General features: G+C 39.0%; 1 protein-coding gene across 1 annotated transcript in view; it reads right to left on the reverse strand.

Annotated features, from left to right (window-relative positions):
• The window catches only part of ERC1 (ELKS/RAB6-interacting/CAST family member 1), a 549,219-nt gene extending 540,741 nt beyond the window's left edge, over positions 1-8,478 (reverse strand). The window contains exon 1 of the mRNA XM_037064795.1: positions 8,276-8,478. The gene's annotated coding sequence lies outside the window, so the exon portion shown is untranslated. The remainder of the gene's footprint in view (positions 1-8,275) is intronic.
• Between the last annotated feature and the right edge of the window lie 11,454 nt (positions 8,479-19,932).

The raw sequence follows: 19,932 nt of genomic DNA on the forward strand, positions 1-19,932 counted from the left end.
TGGGGGGCTGACCACGGTGGCACACTCGAGTGCAGTGGGACGAAACATGCGGGCCCCAGTGACGGTGGCAGCTGCAGCGGGAGCAGCAGGAGGCGGCAGACAAGACCGCCATTGCTCCTCTTTGACTCAGCCCCCACGTACAGCGTCACAACCCAGAGGCTGAGCTGCCCCACCCTGGTGAACACCAAAGGCTCCGCTTCTCATATGTAACAGGCATGAACTGTCCAAAATATGGCTCAAGAAGAACTCAAAGCCCCAGAGCCGATAACTCTAAGTGACCAAGAAATAGCCAGCCTCTCAGATGCACAGTCCAAAACACTGGTCATCAGGATGCTCACAGAATTGGTTGATTATAGTCGCAAATTAGAGGAACATATGAAGGCTAAACTACTTGAAATGAAGGGAAATGCACAGGAAACCAATAGTGATGGAAACAAATCTGGGACTCAAATTAGGGGAGTGGACCAGAAGGAAGAAAGTAACAATCAAACAGAAAAGAAGGAAGAAACAAGAATTCAAAAAAATGAGGAGAGGCTTAGGAACCTCCAGGACATCTTTAAACATTCCAACATCCAAATTATAGGGGTACCAGAAGGGGGAAAGAAACAGCCACGAGTGGAAAACTTATTTGAACAAATAATAAAGGAGAACTTCCCCAGTCTGGCAAAGGAAATAGACTTCCAGGAAATCCAGGAAGCTCACACAGTCCCAAAGAGATTGGACCCAAGAAGGAACACACCAAGGCACATCATAATTACATTAGCCAAGACTAAAATGAAGGAGAGAATCCTAGAAGCAGCAAGAGATAAGGGGACAGTCACCTACAAAGGAGTTCCCATCAGACTGTCAGTGGATTTCTCAAAAGAGACCTTACAGGCAAGAAGGGGCTGGAAAGAAGTATTCCAAGTCATGAAATCCAAAGACCTACAGCCAAGATTGCTTTATCCAGCAAAGCTTTCATTTAGAATGGAAAGGAAGATAAAGTGCTTCTCAGATAAAATCAAATTCAAGGAGTTCATCATCACCAAGCCCTTATTATATGAAATGCTAAAGGGACTTTTCTAAGAAAAAGATGAAAAATATGAACAGTGAAAGGACAGCAAACTCACAGTTACTAACAACCACACCTAAAGCAAAAGCAAACCAAGAGGACAGCTAGATCAAGAGCAGAACCATAGAAATGAAGAACACATTGAGGGTTAGCAACAGGGGAGTGGGAGGAGGAGAAGGGGGAGAATGTAAAGAAAATGTACAGAAAAGAGCATAGACAGTAGGCAGAAAATAGATAGGGGGAGGGCAAGAATAGTAGGGGAAATATAGAATCTAAAGAACTCGAGACACGTGATTATAAACTAAGGGGGGGAGAATGGGGGGGGAGGGGGTGTGCGCGTGGAGGAGAATGAAGGGGGGAATAAAAAAACTGTAATGGTATAATCAATAAAATATATATATTAAAAAATAACTAAATAAAATAATAAAAAGAAATGAATGGAGTTTTAAAAAAAAGAGATCAAAAATTTTTTTAAAGAAGTAAATCTGTCATCTGCAGATGACATGATACTATGCATAAAGGACCCTACAGAGTCCACCAAAAAATATTCAAAATTGGTAGCACTTTAATACACCAATAATAAACTATGAGAAAGATACACTAAGAAAACAATCCCATTTACCAATATATCTAAAAATGAATTTAACGAAGAAGGTAAAAGTCCTGTACTTAAAAAAAAATTTTGCGGGCCTGCGAACCACAGGATCGCAGTTCGATTCCCAGTCAGGCCACATGCCTGGGTTGCAGGCCAGTTCCCAGCAGGGAACTCACAAGAAGCAACCATACATTGATGTTTCTCTCCTTCTCTCCTTCCATTCCTCTCTAAAGACAAATAAATAAAATCTTAAAAAAAAATTTCAAGTACACTGAAGAAAGAAATTTAAGATACAAATAAATGGAAGCATATTCCATGCTCCCAAATAGGAAGAATCAACATCCTTAAAATGTCCTCACTACCCAAAGCAATCTTAGATTTAAAGGCAATCCCTATCAAAATACCAATGTATTTTTCACAAAACTAGAACAAATAATCCTAAAATGTATATAAAATCACAAAAGAACCCAAATAGCCACAGCAATCTTGAGAAAGAAGAAAAAAGTTGGTGATAATATGCTACCTGATATAAAACTATTCAATGCTACAGTAATCAAAACAGCATGGTACAGGCATAAAAACAGACACATATATCAATAAAACACAATGAAGAGCCCAGAAATAAAGAGTCAATTAACCTATGACAAAGAAGGCAAGAATATACCATGGCGTATAGACTATACAATAAATGGGGTAAAATCTCTTCAATAAATGGTGTTGAGAAAACTGAACAGATGCAGGCAAAAAAAAAATGAAACTAGACCACTTTTGTACATCATATACAATAAACTCAAAATGGATTAAAGACTTAAATGTAAGACTCTAAATCATAAAACTCCTAGAAGAAAACATAGGCAGTAAACTCTCTGACAATGCTCTTAGTAATATTTTTTGGATATGTCTCCTCCAGCAAGGGAAAAAGAAAAATAAGTAAATAAATGGGACTACATCAAACTAAAAAGTTTTTGCACATTAAAGGAAACCACCAACAAAATGAAAAGACAACCTACTGAATGAGAGTAGATATTTACCAGGGATACATCCAATAAGAGATTAATATCCAAAATATATAAGGAACTCATACAACTTAAAACTAAAAAGACAATCTGATTTAAAGATGGGCAGACAAATCTGTATTAACACTTCTCCAAGAGGATATACAAATGGCCAAAAAACATGAAAAAATGTTCCATGTTACTAATCACCAGAAAAATGCAAATTAAAACCACCATAAGGTACAAACAGCTATCACCAATAAATAACAAACAACAAGTGTTGGTGAGGATGTGGAGCAAATGTGCACTGCTGGTGGAACTGCAAATTTGTACAGACACCACTGAAAACAGTATGGAGGCTACTCAAAAAAATTTAAAAATAGAACTACCACATGATCCAGCAATCATACCTCTTGAAATTTAAAACAATAATTCAGAAAGATATTAACAAACCCCTTTATTCACTGCAGCTTTATTTATGATAGCCATGGTATGGAAGCAACTTAAGTGTCCATCAGCAATTAGAAAAAGATGTGGTACATATACAAAATGGAATATTACTCAGCCATAAAAAATGAAATCTTATCATTTGTAATAACAGGGATGGACCTAGAGCTTATTATGATAAGTGAAATAAGCCAGACAGAGAAAAACAGAGTTGACTTCACTTATATGTGAAATCTAAAAAACAAAAATGAACAAACAAAACAAACTCTCAGATACTGAGAACAATCTGAAGGTTATCAGGTGGGAGGGTGAATTCCTTCACCCCTTTCATCCAGACCCCTAGCTTGTGGGGGGGTGCATGAAAAGTAACTCATGCACCCCCAAAAGTAAATCACTCAAAATTAAAGTAACTCACTTTGAGTGAGTTACTCACTTTGAGTAAATTAACTCACTTTGAGTGAGTAAAGTAATTCACTCAAAATTAAACAGCTAGGAAGTGATAGCTACCCACAGGCAGTTTAAGCAAATTAATAATGTAATTGTTTTGCCCTTTTTAGACGACATACTTTTAACTACAAGAAGTGATACCAACACCTCACACTGGCACCTGACATTCAAACTACTTTCAGATCCCCTAACTTGCCCTGTAGCTTTCTTGGCTTAGGACTCTGAACACGCCATTCCCCCTGCTTGCATGCTTTTCATTTAACCAAATCCTACTTAATCTTAAAATCCCATCTTACATCTTCCCACCATCCAGTTTAGGGATTCATTCTATGAGCTGATGTAGAAACCCAGTAGGTCACCAAATGAACACCACAAACTCCTGCTAACTTTTCCTCTTCTCACACTAATATGAAACTCCTTAAGAATAAGGGAGCCTGTCCCTTACTTATCATGGAATCCATCTGGTCTGGCCCAGGACTTAGAACACAAACATTGACTCAAACAAATAAAACATTATCTAATTTTACTTTTACACAAATCTATGCTTCTATTCGATCACAGAATGTTAAAATATGAACTAAATGGCTTTACTGCCAATTAGCTGGTAGCAAAGTATTTTACAAACATTTTCCCACATAATAAGCAAACCAATTCTTAAAAACCAAAGGTGGGGGGTGACTGCTCATGGGTTTGGGGTTTGTTTTGGGAGTGATATAAACGTTCTAAAATTGGTTGTCAGGATGGCTGCAAACAAAATTGAACTGTACACTTTAAATGGGTGAATTGCAAGTCATGTGAATTATCTCTCAATAAAGTTATAAGACAAAGTTATGAAATAAAAAGTCTGCAGCTAGACTTAAATTATGGGGAAAATATTAAGATTGCAAAAAACACCTAAAAAATAAAAATATTTGTTATATTTATGCAACTTTAAAATAGCTAAATGCCACATTATTGCACAAAGTTTCACTGGTTAGGAAAAACAATAAATTGGAAACAGTTATTGCCTTCAGGAATAATTGGATGGGATAGGACTTACTTCTCCCTGTGTAATTATGTATACCTTCTGATTTGGTACATGTACTACCTATTTTTTCTTTAAATAAGTAAATATAAGACTGATAACAACCAAGTCACTTCTCTGCTTAGTGCAGTAAAAGTAGGTACTCCCAGGGTGCCTCTTTTGTTTCAAAAAGAATAAAGAATAACATATAAATTAATCTGGGGATATTTGTCTCATCTCACATTATCAAGCATTTAGTCATTTCTCTGGTATTAGACATTATAATCAAGCAGCACTGTCTCTTAATCAACACTGACACACATTTAAACAATGACACAGTTGATCTTTCCCTCCTTGAAAAGTTCCTTTCTTTCACTTCTAGGACATCACACTCCCCTGATTTTCCTAATTCAATAACTCCTATCAATCTCCTTTGCTGGGTTCCTCCTCATTTCCCCAGAAAATATGTAGAGAGTAAGTTCCATGAAGGCAGGGATTTTTGTCACCTTTATTCACTACTGTATCCCCAAAAGCTAAAAACTGTATTGAGTATGGTGCTCAGAACCATACTCAATAACTGTTACATAAATAAATGAATGAAACAGTGCACCAAGACATGTTGAAGGCATAATGAAGAAATAAAACACATTGCATATAGCCTGTATTTTGTTTACTTGTTTACATTATATTTCTCTGAAAATTGATAATTCATGTACTAATTATTATTTGATTAAGCAAAATACATCATTCCCTGGTCTGTCTTCATCAATGTTTTTGATACAGTGTGTGTAAAATGCACATTTAACAGGTCTTATACTACTTCTAAAAGCATAAACATGGTGTAGAAGAAGAGCAGTTGTTGCTCTTACAACCTTCACTGGTTTTTTTGTTTGTTTCCAGTATTAATGTTGAATTAACAGACTGATAGACTTGTCTGACTTTACTAATGGAAAAAAAAAAACCACTTAAGCAGACTCAACAAGGATATCACAATAATGACCAGCAAGTGACATTGCTTGAAAAAATAAACTGTAGAGTTTTTACTAATTCAAAATATATATGCACCCCTGTGTTCACTGCTGCATTATCCACAATAGTCAAGATTTGAAAGCAGACCAAGCGCCCATCAGTAGATGAACGGATAAAAAAGCTGTGGTCCACTTACACAATGGAATATTACTAGGCCATAAAAGGGGGGGCAATCTTACCCTTTGCAACAGCCTAGAATGACCTGGAGAGCATTATGCTAAGTGAAATAAGAGCCAGTCAGAGAAAGACAAATACTATATGATTTCACTCATGTGTGCAATCTAATGAATAAAATAAACTAATAAAACAGACACAAGGCTCATAGAGAACAGACTGACAACTGCCAGAGGGGAAGAAAGTTCAGTGGCTGGGTGAAAAAGGTGATATTGGGGGGGGTGGGGATGGGAGTAAAAGACAGAAAACTGTAACTTGAACAATAATTTTTAAAAAAAGAAAGAAAAAGTGATATGATTAAGCACAAAAAAAAAGAGAAAGAAAACCATCACAGACACAGTCAACAGTATGGTGATTCCAGAGGGAAAGGGGGTTGGGGGGAGATAGAAGAGGATAAAGCAGAAATAAATGGTGATGGAAGGAGACTTGACTTGGGGCAGTTAACACACAATACAATACACAGATGATGTATTATAGAATAATATACCTTAAACCAACATAATGTCATTAACCAATGTCACCCAGATAAATTCAATTTTTAAAAATAAAGAGGTTTTTTTTCAGGTGTAAGAAATTCTTAAGAGAAACAGATAATTTCTACCTTTACACTGTCCCCAAATCATTTGATTTCATTCCCACAAGGAGAAGAATCACATTTTACTGTCAGCCATGTTAAGTGTCATTTAGCAATACACATAGTTTTGCCTGGAATCTTCACATTTGTTCCCATATGTACCTAATTAAATCAAAGTATAATATAAAACCAAACACTAAACATGTGAATTTAAAATTTTCCTTCTAAGTAACTAATCCAAAATCAAAACTATTCATTATATCCAACTTACAATTTGATCTATCTGAATACAGGTAATTAAATTTTTTTATAATTACAATTGGACTACGCCCTTTCGCTCTTAATAGCTATTGTATCATCTGTTTCTTATAAGTCTCTTCAAGCAGAAGTATTTACTAGAAGATAACAGTCTGCTCATTAAGTAGGCATGTTAAAAGAGGCATCGATCTGCAACTACTGACACTGACATCTGTAAATTTCTTTCTTGGGTTACAGGAAAGCACTTCCCTGGCTGTGTTCCCAAATAAATTGAGTAAGCCTTGGGAAAGTCACTACCTAATTTCTATCTCTTTATGGTTTCTCTTCCTCCATTAATGAATTATTGAGAGTCATGGCTACTTCTATCCATTACATAATACAAGTCCATCACAGGACCTGTTTCTAGGCAAGACACAGCTTACAACACTGGCAGGTAAGACTGGTGAATACTGTAATCTCACAGGGAGCAGAAATCCAGAAAAGAAGATTCTGATTTAATGTGCTAAGTTGTGAAACACTGATGTGAAGAACACTAAATACTGTTACTTTTAGTAATATCTCCCTATAAAGTGACAGGCACATGCCCCCAAAATGTTATTAAAGAGCATTTTAAAGCACCTGACTCAAAGAACATCTCTCAGAAATTGAGGGGTCTTCTGGAGAGGGAAAAAAAACTATTCCGCTTCATTTTTAAAGTATTTCACAGAGAAATCTACAATTTCTCAGAGAAATAAAAATAATAATAGTGTTGAACAAAAATGTATAAATGTCAAAGGTCTATTTTTGAAAAAGCTGTTACGGACAGTTGTGCTTTAAAACATTTAAGCATTGTTCATATACAACAGGACTGTTCAAGTTGTTCACTTTATCCATCCAAAGCAGTCAACCTTGACAACCAACTGCAACTATTACTCAGAAAAGTGTCTTCCAAAGCAACCACCTAATTCTCAGGTCTTCTCTTAAGGGGCCAAGACAGAGCTTGTAAATGTAGTGAAAAGAGATCTTTTCGACAATGAAAAAAGACTGGAAGGTAACAACACCTTTAAGGACCAAAAAGTGTAATGAGACCTATTTCCCTAATATTGCTACCTGACTGAAGTTTTTGAAGGGTGCAAAACTTCAAAACCACCCACGCTCACAATTCACTCACTGAGCCAAAGCAGAAAATTCTCTTCTCACCCAGTCAGGAAGAAAAAAAGAAAAATAACCAAAACCCTGAATTAGAAATGTGAGACCTAGTGCTTCTCCAACTGCCTCAAAGGCAACATCTACAGTTCATCTACCTTTTGAAATACAACCATTCATCTATCTTACCATTTCCCAGAAGTAAAAAAATAAAAAAGAATCCTCATCTTCTTCAACATGCTACCTCAATCACCCAAACCTAGGCCCACACCCCAGCCTCTGCATGGCTCCCCAATTTCTCCAGCTCGCCACCACCTCGCCCGTAACATCATTTCTCACTAACCTTTCACCATCGTTTCTCCGTGTCCAGAGCATCTCCCACCTACCACCTCCCGCCCCGGGTTCCCCAAATCTATAGCCTCCGCTCCCGCCCAATCCCGGAGCTCGGTTGGGTGGAGCCCATTGGTGGGCTGGGGTTCGGATCGATTGAGGGTGGGGTCGCCCCTCCCAGGACTTCCCCAACCCCTCCCTGCGGCCAGGGCTGGGACCAGAAGGGGAGGAGGTCCTGAAGCCTCACCTACAGCTCCGCCCCTCCCCGGGGGCGCGCTGCGCTGCCCCAGCCAGGGCCGAGTGGAAGAAGCAGGGTAAGAAAAGGCAAAAAAGGGCCAGCGACAGGCGGGAAGCTCTAGGTCCCGCCCGACTTCCCAGCTGCGGCCACCGCGACCGTCTCACCCTGCTCAGGGTTGCTGCCGTCGTTGCTGTTGCTGCTGCCGCCGCCCCGGCGCCACCACCACCACCGCTGCCGCCGCCACCAAAGCTACAGCCACAGCCACAGCACGACCCGCGGCCCGCGACGTCACTGAGCCCCGCCCCCTGCGCGAGACACCTAGCCCCGCCCCAAGGCTTCGGCACCCCAGACGTCCGGAGCCCCGCCTTACCCCTGCCGGTCCATCACGCTTCCCCGCGTCCTCCGTGAGCGCTTTCCGGTATCCTGCAGGCCTCCGACCCCTTCCAGGGAAAGGCGGGTTAGGCCCAGGAAGCGAAGGTGACTCAGGCTCCCGACGGTGGCTCAGCACTGAAGCTGAGTCACAGGCGCCGGACGTCCACACGTACACACCCCCATACGTCGCCCCTGCGGCCAAGGGAGCGCAGAGCCCGAGCCCGCTCAGGAAAGCGGCAGTAGGTGGGAGCTAGGAAAGGCGGTGTTTGTCTCCTTCTGCTTGCCGTAGGAAGTGGACCGACCGGGCACGGAGAGCGGAATCATTCCCAAACCTTACAGTTGCCCCACCCCTGCCTTGGCAGGGCCCGTAGCACAACCCCGAAACCGGTGCCACTGTAGTGAATAGCTCGAAGGATTAACGGTGCGTTTCCACCTGCTCTCTCAGGACCTGAGTGGGCATCTTGTGTCCTAGGGAAATTGGGTTTTCCCCCCACCCTTAGCTTTCACGAAATGTGCCTCCTAAAATAGTAATATGATCTGAGACTTGGCCTTGGGGGAAAAACTTAGGTGTTGCAGGAGACCAGTGCCAGTGTAGGTCATTTTCCTACTGGTTCTGACGCAAGGGAAGAGTGCGGGCGGAAATTAATGTCCACGTGCAGTCCTTCCAATGTGCCAGGTATTGTGTGCTACGTTGTCTTACTTTGTCCTCACAACCGCAAGGCTTGTCTGCCGGACAATTGGTACTGTATTTTAGGCAACCCAGTGTTCCTGTACTGCACCGCAATCCGGTTTCATTTGCTGGAGCCTTGCAAAGAGGGTAACTGCAGCCACTAATTTAAAGATGTGGGTAAGCAATCTCTAAACCAAGAACGTAAGAGTGATGTGAACAATATTTATTCCCAACCTTCTAGTGTTTATTAAAAGACTTGGAAATGCCCTTAAAAGTACTATTATTTTACCCCTACTCACTCTCCACCACTACAACTAACCAGTTTACACCTCCTCATAAAGCCCTAACATTTTCCCGTCTCCTCAATATTTACATTCATTCATTCACCAAATTCTACTGGTTCATCCTGCCGAGAGGCTCTCTAATTGTTTCTTCCCATGAACCTTTTTGCAGTTTCCCATCTTGCTGAATAGTCGCCCTCTTCAGTACATTCAGCATATGGCTACCAGTTGTTAAGACTGCCAAATAAGAATCCTAAAACATTTCATTTTCTTGGAAATCTGGCTATTTGCCCAAGAAAAGTCATCATTTGACTATTTTTTGAAAGAGCCGAATCATAGATTTCTAGTTTCCATTTTGGCACTCTCTACTTATGTTACTTTGTAAAATCACTCTACTTCTGGGTCCTACTCTTCTTAACTGTAAAATGGGGTGTGAACTAGATGTCTTGAGATCCATCATGTCCCTAAAAATGTGTAGATCTGGAGAGTTAAGATGCTAAACACTAAGTTATATAAACATAGGAAATTGTCAATCACAGGCTGAGAATTTTGGGTTTTGTGCCTTGTTTCTATCATTCCATTGGTTGTTTTTTCTTATTTCCTTCTCTGCCCCTGATATTTTTTTTAAATCAACATTTAGAATTTGTTTATTAAAGCTGACTGAGCACATGAATTAATTGCCTCTTCTTCCTGAGACCCCATTAAAATACTTATAAAGCAATAAAAAAATCATGCAAACTCATATAAAATAAAAAATGGGAAGGGAGCCCTATCTTTTTTTAAATTTTGCACACTAAAAGTAAATGCAGTCTGATTAAACAAATGGAAGAAATGATACTGTGTGATAGGTGCACAGGTTGCTGCAGCCAAGAAAGGGACCCATCTGCCAGAAGTGATTTAGAGAGACTGAATTTAGAGACACAAGAGAGCAAGAGAGAGAAGCAGGGCTGAAACACAGGAAAACTAAATAAAGGTCTGTATGTGGAACAGCACAATAACTAGGCATTTATCCCAAGCTAAAAATCAAGAGTTCTCATAATCTCTGGAGAGGAACTTGGGCAGTTATTTGAGCATTTATGACTAAGAGTAAAGCATTTCTCATTCTGATAGGCACAATCGCCCATTTCCTGCCTATGCAATCTGGAGTGAACTTGTAAAAGATGGTAGAACCCTCTTTAAGTTCACAACATTCCTAATTAGTATTCCAACTACCTCATCTTAGTATGAACAAACAACAAAGGATTATTAGATAGTTAAGGGAAGTCTCCAACTTGATGGGAAAGGGGAAAAACGTGTATACAGTACATTTAATTTGTATATTTTAAAGAAAATGGAAATACACAGATTGCGAGAGAAAGTATCAGAATTTACAACAAAACTCTGTATAAAGTACTCATGTCAGTTGACAGAAACCATGGCCCACTCAGATATCAAAGCCTAACTTACCCAATATAGACATTAAAAATTTATGTCTTACGGCCCTGGCTGGTGTAGCTCAGTGGATTGAGTGTGGGCCTGCGAACCAGAGTATCTCGGTTCAATTCCCAGTCAGGGCACATACCTGGGTTGCAGGCCAGTTTCCAGCAGGGGACACACGAAAGGCAACCATACATTGATGTTTCTCTCCCTCTCTCCTTCCCCTCTAAAGATAAATAAATAAATCTTTAAAAAAATTTATGTCTTACCGAATATATATTATAAATTAAATATAATGAAATCTTCATTATCAAAGCCTTACTCTGGGTCAAGAAAACCAACACTAATTTGCAGCACTCTAACAATTGAAGGTTGAGTTGCACAGAATGTAGTATTTGTTACCCTGTGCCAGAATATTGTATTGCTAATAAAGTTCTTTACCTCACTGGGGCTCTGTGTTCTTTAGATGAGAATAAAACAGCATAAGTCATAATTTTTCATGCATATAAATTTAGGTGGCTATAGACAAAAATAAATTTCCCAGATCTATTTTCTAATTTTCTTTGAACACGTATCTGAAAAACATTTGGATATGTAATAAAATTGCATCATAATAAAAATTAAAAATTAAAGGAAAAGAAAATAGAAATAGTCAATCCAACAGGACTAATATTACAAGAGAAAGAAAACAAAGTAAATAAAAGGTGGAAAATTATCCCAAAAATAATGGAAGTTTCCCAGAGCTGAAAGCATCCACTAGTACAAAGCACAAATAGAGAAGAAAAAAAAACCCAACCCTGGGAAGTAGTATAACTAAAGATAAAGAAAAGATACTAAATTTCAAAAAAAGGGGAAAAAGTGACCAAGCTGGCATTAGAATTCTCACCAGCTGCACTACATATAAGAAGATAATAGACAAAGGCCTTCAAGTTCCTGAGGGAACTATTTCTTGAACTTCAAATTCTTAGAAAAAAAGTTAATTTAAAAACTCCGCTGAAGTATTATTAAGTAAAAGCAGAATGAAAATATTTTCAGATATGCAGAAGCTCATGAAGTTAAACTTCCACATACCCTTTTTTAATAGAGTTACTTGAGCCCTGGTCAGGTAGCTCAGTTAGTTGGAGCCATTGTCCCATTCACCAAAAGGTTGAGGGTTCAATCCCTGTCAGCACAGTTTGTGACTTCCATCCCCAGACAGGGGGTGACCAAGAGGCAACTAATTCATATTTCTCTCTTACATCTCTCTGTCTCTCTCTCCAACCTGCCCTCCACCCCTCAAATCAATAAATGTATCCTCACTTAAAAAAAAGAAGTTTCTTGAAGATGTGCTCAAACAAAATGAGATAGGAAATACAATATCTGATCACATATAGGAATCACTACATCTTATTCAGGAACTCCGAAGTCCTAGGCTAGATTGGAATGGAAGGATAGGAATTCTGAAAGAGAAATCTGGAAAAGGGAAAATTTTCTTGAATAGTTAATTACAGCGAAAGAAAACTTAGAAAATGCTGGTTTCTGGAATTCACATTTTAGATTCAACCTATTAGTAAGTTATAATCTTGCTATAGTTAAGGTATAGTGTATAAATTAAATGAATGTCAACTCTGTACCCTAACATTAACCCATATTCCCCTCCTTACTCCTCCACTCTCCCACTCTTCACTCCTAGCAACTACCCTTCTACTTTCTGTTTCTATGAATTTGGGAAGATGAAAAACATCTGGAGATAATGGTGGTGATAATTGCAGATCAATGTGGACATACTTAACTCCATACAACTGTACACTTAAAATTGTTTAAATGGTAAATTTTATGTATGTTTTACAATTAAAACTTTCTTACTCTTTTGTACTTCAAAGACAATGTTTTTTACTGAATTGTGCTCCTTCAACATTCCATGCTGTTTCCCAAAAGGGCAAAGTTCCAAAAGGTTTCAAGTTGGTGAATACATGAAGGTGTGGGGAGAGTGGTGAGCCTGCAGAAGTTGTGGAAGACCTGCACCCTTTTCCCATCTTTCCTCTATGCATCTCTTCCATTTGGCTTTCCTAAATTATATCCTTCTTAAAAAACCAGTAATCTAGTAAGTAAACTGTTTCTCTGTGTTCGCTAAACCACTCTAGCAAAATAATTGGACCCAAGAAGAGGGTAATGAAAACCTCTGACTCATAGCCAGTTGTTCAGGAACACAGGTAACAACCTGAACCTGTGATTTGCATCCCGAGTTGGAGGAGAATCACTGGAGCCTTGAGGTAGTAGCCAGTTGGTGAGAAGCACCAGTAACAACCTGTACTTGAAAATGGCATCTGGAGGCAGGGAGTGCAGTGTTATGAGACTGAGTCCTTAACCTGTGGGATCTGAGGCCATCTCCAGATAGAGTGTCAGAACTGATTTGAATTTAGGACACCCAGATTGTGTCTGGAAAATTGCTCCTTGGTGGTGTGGGAAAACCCACTTCCCTCCTCACTCCTAGGTGTATACCCAAAAGAATTTAAAACATGTCTACACAAAAACATAAAAATGTATATGTGAATATTATGGCTGTGGAAACTAATCATGAATAAATTACCCCCCAAATATAATTTTAAATAAATTTCTGTCTTGCAAAAAGATAAAGGAATTGTCCTCCAAGATTCTGGCTTATAAAAAACAAATATTTATTTCCCACTGAGCTGGAAATCAACAGCTGGAAGGACCAGCAGTCAGCTGCTGTGGCTATGCTCTAGGTACAAGTCAAATTCAAGTCAGTTCTACATGTCTCACATTCAAGGACCTGGACTAAAGGACCAGTAGTCACCTGGGTTATATTTTCCTCATGGTGGAAGGCAAGCAAACAAGTCTAAGCCACAGATATTCATTTGAAGCCTCGCTCATACATATCATACATCCTGTGTGCTTGCATTGCACAAACTAAAGCAAGCCACATGGCCAGGTCCAACATAATGATGTGGGAAAATATACTCTTCTCATTGAATAGAGAAAGAGAAGAAACAAGGGAAGGAAAAAACATGCCCTTATCTTTAAGAAAACTTTCTAAAAATTGTTCATACTACTTCAGCTCATATCCCATGGTAAAAGCTTAGTACATGGTCAATCCTTGCTCAAGGAAAAATTGTAAATATAGACATTATTGTGGATGGTCATGTACCCAGTTAAAATTAGGAAGTTCTATTATTATAATAAGGAAGAAATGGCTATTGAGAGACACTTAACAATCTCTGCCACAAAATTCTAAAGAATTACTAAAGTTTAAAACGTAATAGACACATTAGAATGCATCTCAAGAACAAATGAAGTGGAAGATGCAGCTGAAGAAACTACCTGGAATGCGGCACAGAGAGACATAGAGATGAAGACAGTATATGGCAGACAGAAAAGGTAATTTCCAAACTTAAAACTGTTGAGAGTCACAGAAGGAGAATTGAGAACATGAAAGTAAACTTATATTCATATAATGGGTGAGGAATTTACCCAAGCAATAAAAAATATAAATCCACAGATCAGGAATCACTAAGCATACTGGGCAGGATAATTAAAAAGAAATTCAACCTAGATACATGGGGATGAAATTGAGAACATAAACAACAAGACATATTTTTTGACAATACATCTTAAGATCAGTTGTATATTAGTTTCCTAGGGCTGCTGTAACAAGGTGCCACAAACTGGGTGGCTTAAAATAACAGAAAAATACGTCTCACAGTTCTGGAGGGTAGCAGTCCAATATCAGCATGTCAGCAGGGCTCTGTTCCTTCTGATCAGTACTGAAGAATTCTTCCTTGCCTCTTATTCTGTGATTTGCTAGCAATGCTTGTCATTTCTTGGCTTACAGTGGGCAGCAATTTAGTCTCTGGTTTCATTATCACTTTGTGTGTCTGTCTCTGTGTCTCTTTTCCTCTTATAAAGACACCAGTCATACTGGACTAAGATATTCTGGTATGGGTAGCCCATGGACACAGACAACAATGTGGTGAAGGCTGGGGGTGAGGGACTGGGTGGAGGGCGGCAGAGGGGAGAAATGGGAGACATCTCTAATAGTGTCAATGATAAAAGTAAAAAGTGAGAACATTGTAGGAATAAAAGCCTATATTCCGCAATATGACCTTATCCTGACCAATATCTGCAATCATGCTATTTCAAAATAAGGTCACATTCTTAGGTACTGGGAGTTAAGGCTTTAACATATCTTCTTGAAGGATACAATTCAACTCATAGCATCAGATAAATAATCAGCTTATTTACAAAGAAACAGTAATTAGACTGAGAGCAGACTTTTTAACGCATGACAGAAGCCACAAGACAGTAAAATAATACCTTCAAGTGCTGAAAGAAAATAACTGTCATCTTAGAATTGTGTACCCAGAAACTCTATTTTATAAGATCAAAGAAAAAGTAACGACTTTTTTTTTTAAACTGTGTATGAGATCCTGCATCCCTGCCGGCTATAGCACCATGACTGGAAGGGCCAGAAAGGAAACAGTTCTGTTTTGATCAGGGACAAAGACAAGGCAGCACCTCACGACTACATTGTAAAGACATTTTCAAATAAGCAAACATAGAGCATTTATCACAAATTGATCTTCATTAAAAGAAAATATAAAGATATTCCAGAAGAAAAATCATTCTTAAAAAAGCTCTAAAAGACAAAAAGTTTGTGATTTAAAAAATTAGCAAGCATGGGGATATCCAAATATACCTATTTTGTTTACCCTGGCTGGTGTGCCTCAGTGGATTGAGTACCAGCCTGCAAACCAAAAGGTCTCAGGTTCGATTTCCAGTGGGGGCACATGCCTGGGTTGTAGGCCAGGTCCCCAGTAGAGGGCACACAAGAGGCAACCACACATTAATGTTTCTTTTTCCCCTCCCTCTCCTTTCTCTAAAAATAAATAGAGTTGAAGGACTTCCGGCCAAGATGGAGGCATAGATGGAAATACTGTGCCCCCTCCCAGAACTAAATTTAAAGACAGCGAAGTTTTAGAAACAAAAACGCAGCCAAAACAGTGAAAATTGAACTGTACATAAGTCCGACAACAAACCACTCAGCCAAACCGGTAAGAGGGTTGGAGTCAGCAGCAGAGTGGGGTCGGGCTGGAAAGGGTGCTTGGTCCCACCGACCCAGGAGCAGAAGCGGAGGCAGTTGGTGGATCCCAGGCGTGGGGTGGCGACAGGCGGACCCAGTGAGGGCACAGGACAGCGGGCTGACTGCGAGCACACATTCGCACGCAGATAAACCAAGCAAAGGAGTGAACAGTGAGACAGATTACTCGGGCTAGGACCCCAGCGACAGGAATTAGAGCCTGAAAGCACAAACTGGAAAGACTTTCTCTGGGTCGGGGGGCCAGGAGAGGCTCCCAGGCTCACAAATAGCTCATTGGCAAGACCCACAGGGTCTTGGAGAATACACGGGCCCACACACCCACGAACAAGCACCAGAAGCGCCCAATTTGCTTGTGGGAAACCGCAGAGGGGACAGAAATCTGAGAGAGAGTGGAGCAGAGAAAATCATCATTTTTTTTCCCTCTCTGACCCTGCCCCCACATACAGAGTCACAACCCAGAGACTGGGTCACCCGGCCTTGGTGAACACCTAAGGCTCCGCCCCATATACATAACAGGTCCAAACAGACCAAACATTATGACTCAAGAACAGCTGAAAAACTCAATGAAAAAGAAGCAGAAAACATGAACAGGCCAATAACAGCAGATGAAATTGAAGAAGTAATCAAAAAACTTCCATCACACAAAAGCCCTGGACCAGATGGTTTCACAGGAGAATTCTACATAGCTTTCAAGGAAGAGCTAACCCCTATTCTTCACAGACTATTCCAAAAAATCCAAAAGGAGGGAAAACTCCCCAACTCTTTTTATGAAGCCAGCATCATCCTAATTCCAAAGCCAGATAGAGACACAACAAAGAAAGAAAACTACAGGCCAATATCGCTAATGAACATAGACACTAAAGTCCGCAATAAAATATTGGCAAATCACATCCAACAATAACAAAAAGATCATACACCACAACCAAGTGGGATTCATCCCAGGGATGCAAGGATGGTTCAATATTCGTAAATCAGTAAATGTAATACATCGCATAAACAAAACCAAAGACAAAAACCACATGGTCATATGAATAGATGCAGAAAAAGCTTTTGATAAGGTACAACACCCATTTATGATAAAGGTACTCAGCAAAGTGGGAATAGAGGGAGCATTCCTCAATATAATAAAGGCCATATATGAAAGACCTACAGCCAACATCATACTCAATGGGCAAAAATTAAAAGCTTTTCCACTAAGATCAGGAACAAGACAAGGTTGCCCACTTTCACCACTTCTATTCAATATAGTATTGGAAGTTTTAGCCTCAGCAATTAGGCAAGAAAAGGAAATAAAAGGCATCCAAATCGGAAAGGAGGAAATAAAACTGGCATTGTTTGCAGATGACATGATAGTGTACATGGAGAATCCTGTAGCCTCTACCAAAAAACTGCTCGAACTAATAAATGAATTTGGCAAAACAGCGGGATACAAAGTCAATATCCAGAAATCAAAGGCATTTTTGTTTACNAAGCCCTAGAGGAGAACATTGGCAGGAAAATCTCAGATATTCCACACAGCAAGATTTTTACTGATACATCCCCTAGAGCAAGGGACATAAAGGAAAGAATAAACAAATGGGATCTCATTAAAATTAAAAGCTTCTGCATGGCTAAGGAAAACAGTATCAAGATAAAAAGAGAAGCAACAGCTTGGGAAAACATATTTGCCAATGATACCTCAGACAAAGGTTTAATCTCCAAAATATACAAAGAACCCACTCGACTCCACTCAAAGAAGATGAGCAACCCAATTAAAAAATGGGCAAAGGACTTGAACAGATACTTATCCAAGGAGGACATACAGAGGCACATGAAAAGATGCTCAATATCACTAGCTATCAGAGAGATGCAAATTAAAACCACAATGAGATACCACTTTACACCAGTCAGAATGGCTATGATAAACAAAGAAACAAACAATAAGTGCTGGAGAGATTGTGGGGAAAAGGGGACCCTAGTTCACTGTTGGTGGGATTGCAGACTGGTGCAACCACTATGGAAAACAGTATGGAACTTTCTAAGAAAACTAAAAATGAACGTGCCTTTTGACCCAGCAATTCCACTATTAGGAGTATATCCTAAGAACCCTGAAACACCAATCCAAAAGAACCTATGCACCCCGATGTTCATAGCAGCACAATTCACGATAGCCAAGAGTTGGAGGCAACCTAGATGCCCATCAGTAAATGACTGGATCAAAAAGCTATGGTACATTTACACAATGGAATTCTATGCTGCAGAAAGGAAGATAGAGCTCCTACCCTTTGCAACATCATGGATGGAACTGGAAAGCATTATGCTGAGTGAAATAAGCCAGGCAGTGAAAGACAAATACCATATGATCTCGCCTTTAACAGGAATCTAAACAACAAAACAAACAAGCAAGCAAAATATGACCAAAGACACTGAAATACAGAACAGACTGACAGGCACCAGAGGGGAGAGGGAAGAGAATCACAGGGGAAAAGGAGAAGGACTCACATGAATAAGTATAAAGGACACATGGACAATAACTAAGGTGGGGGGCGAAAATGGGAGGAAGGTGGGGAGCACTGGGTGGGGGGCGGGCAGGGCTGGGAATATAAGACAGAAACTGTACTTGAACAAGAATTAAATAAAATTTTTTTTTTAAAAAACACCAAAGCAAACTAAGAGGACAGCTAGATCGGGAGTGGAAACATAGAAATGGAGATCACATGGAGAGTTAGCAACAGGGGAGTGGGAGGAGGAGAAGGGGGGAGAAGGTACAGAGAATAAGTAGCATAGACAACAGGTAGAAAATAGACAGGGGGGAGGGCATGAATACTATGGGAAATACAGAATCTAAAGAACTTGTGACACATGGACATGAATGAAAGGGGGGGAATGGTTGGGGAGGGGTGTGCAGAGTGGAGGGGAGTGAAGGGGGGAAAGAAACAACTGTAATGGCATAATGAATAAAATGTATTTAAAAAAAATAAAAATAATAATTTTAAAAATAAAATAATTTAAAATAAATAAATAAATATGCATTATTTGTAACTACCCAAAATTTATCAAAGAAATAATAAAACTTTTCCTATAACAAAGAAACTTGGTATTAAAAACTCTTCCTGTTAATAAAATCCAGAGTGTTTTACAGATCAGTTTTACAAAATATTCGGGAAACAATTAATTGCAAACTTATTCCTACTCTTCCAGAGAATTTACAAAAAAAATAAATGTATATATATACATTTATATATGTGTGTGTGTATATATATATATACATAATAGGAGAGAAAATGGGCCACTCCACCTCACGCTGTAAAGTTAATAAATATTGATGACAAAGCCAGACAAGAACAGTAAGAATATTAAATTATAGAGCAACTATACTCACAAAAAATGTGTAAACATATGGTTAGCAGAAAAACAAATATAACAATGTATTTAAAAGATAGTTTGTTATAACTAAGTTGGGTTTACCCATATTTGTATACAAATATGATTTAATATTAGAAAATCAATCATTGTAATTCATCATATTAACATATTAAAGAAAAACATATCAAAAGACAAAAAATTATAAAATTCAATTCCCATTTATGATTTTTAAAATTTTAGCAAAATAATTACAGAGGAGAGCTTTAATTTAATAAAAAGCTATTATTAAAATGCCTATAGAAAACACTATCTTTAGTATAAAATCATTAAAATCCTTAAAACATTCTTTTCAATATCAGGAACAAGTGTGCGCAGAAGGACGACCACATAAAGAAGCAACAAGAGGATAGACATCCGCAAACCAAGGAAAGAAACCTCAAAAGAAACTAACCCTGTGAACACTTCAGTCTTGGACTTCTAGCCT

Source organism: Sturnira hondurensis, unplaced genomic scaffold (genome assembly GCF_014824575.4).
Source record: "Sturnira hondurensis isolate 20B ecotype Veracruz unplaced genomic scaffold, ASM1482457v3 Scaffold0015509, whole genome shotgun sequence".
Lineage (NCBI taxonomy): Eukaryota > Metazoa > Chordata > Mammalia > Chiroptera > Phyllostomidae > Sturnira > Sturnira hondurensis.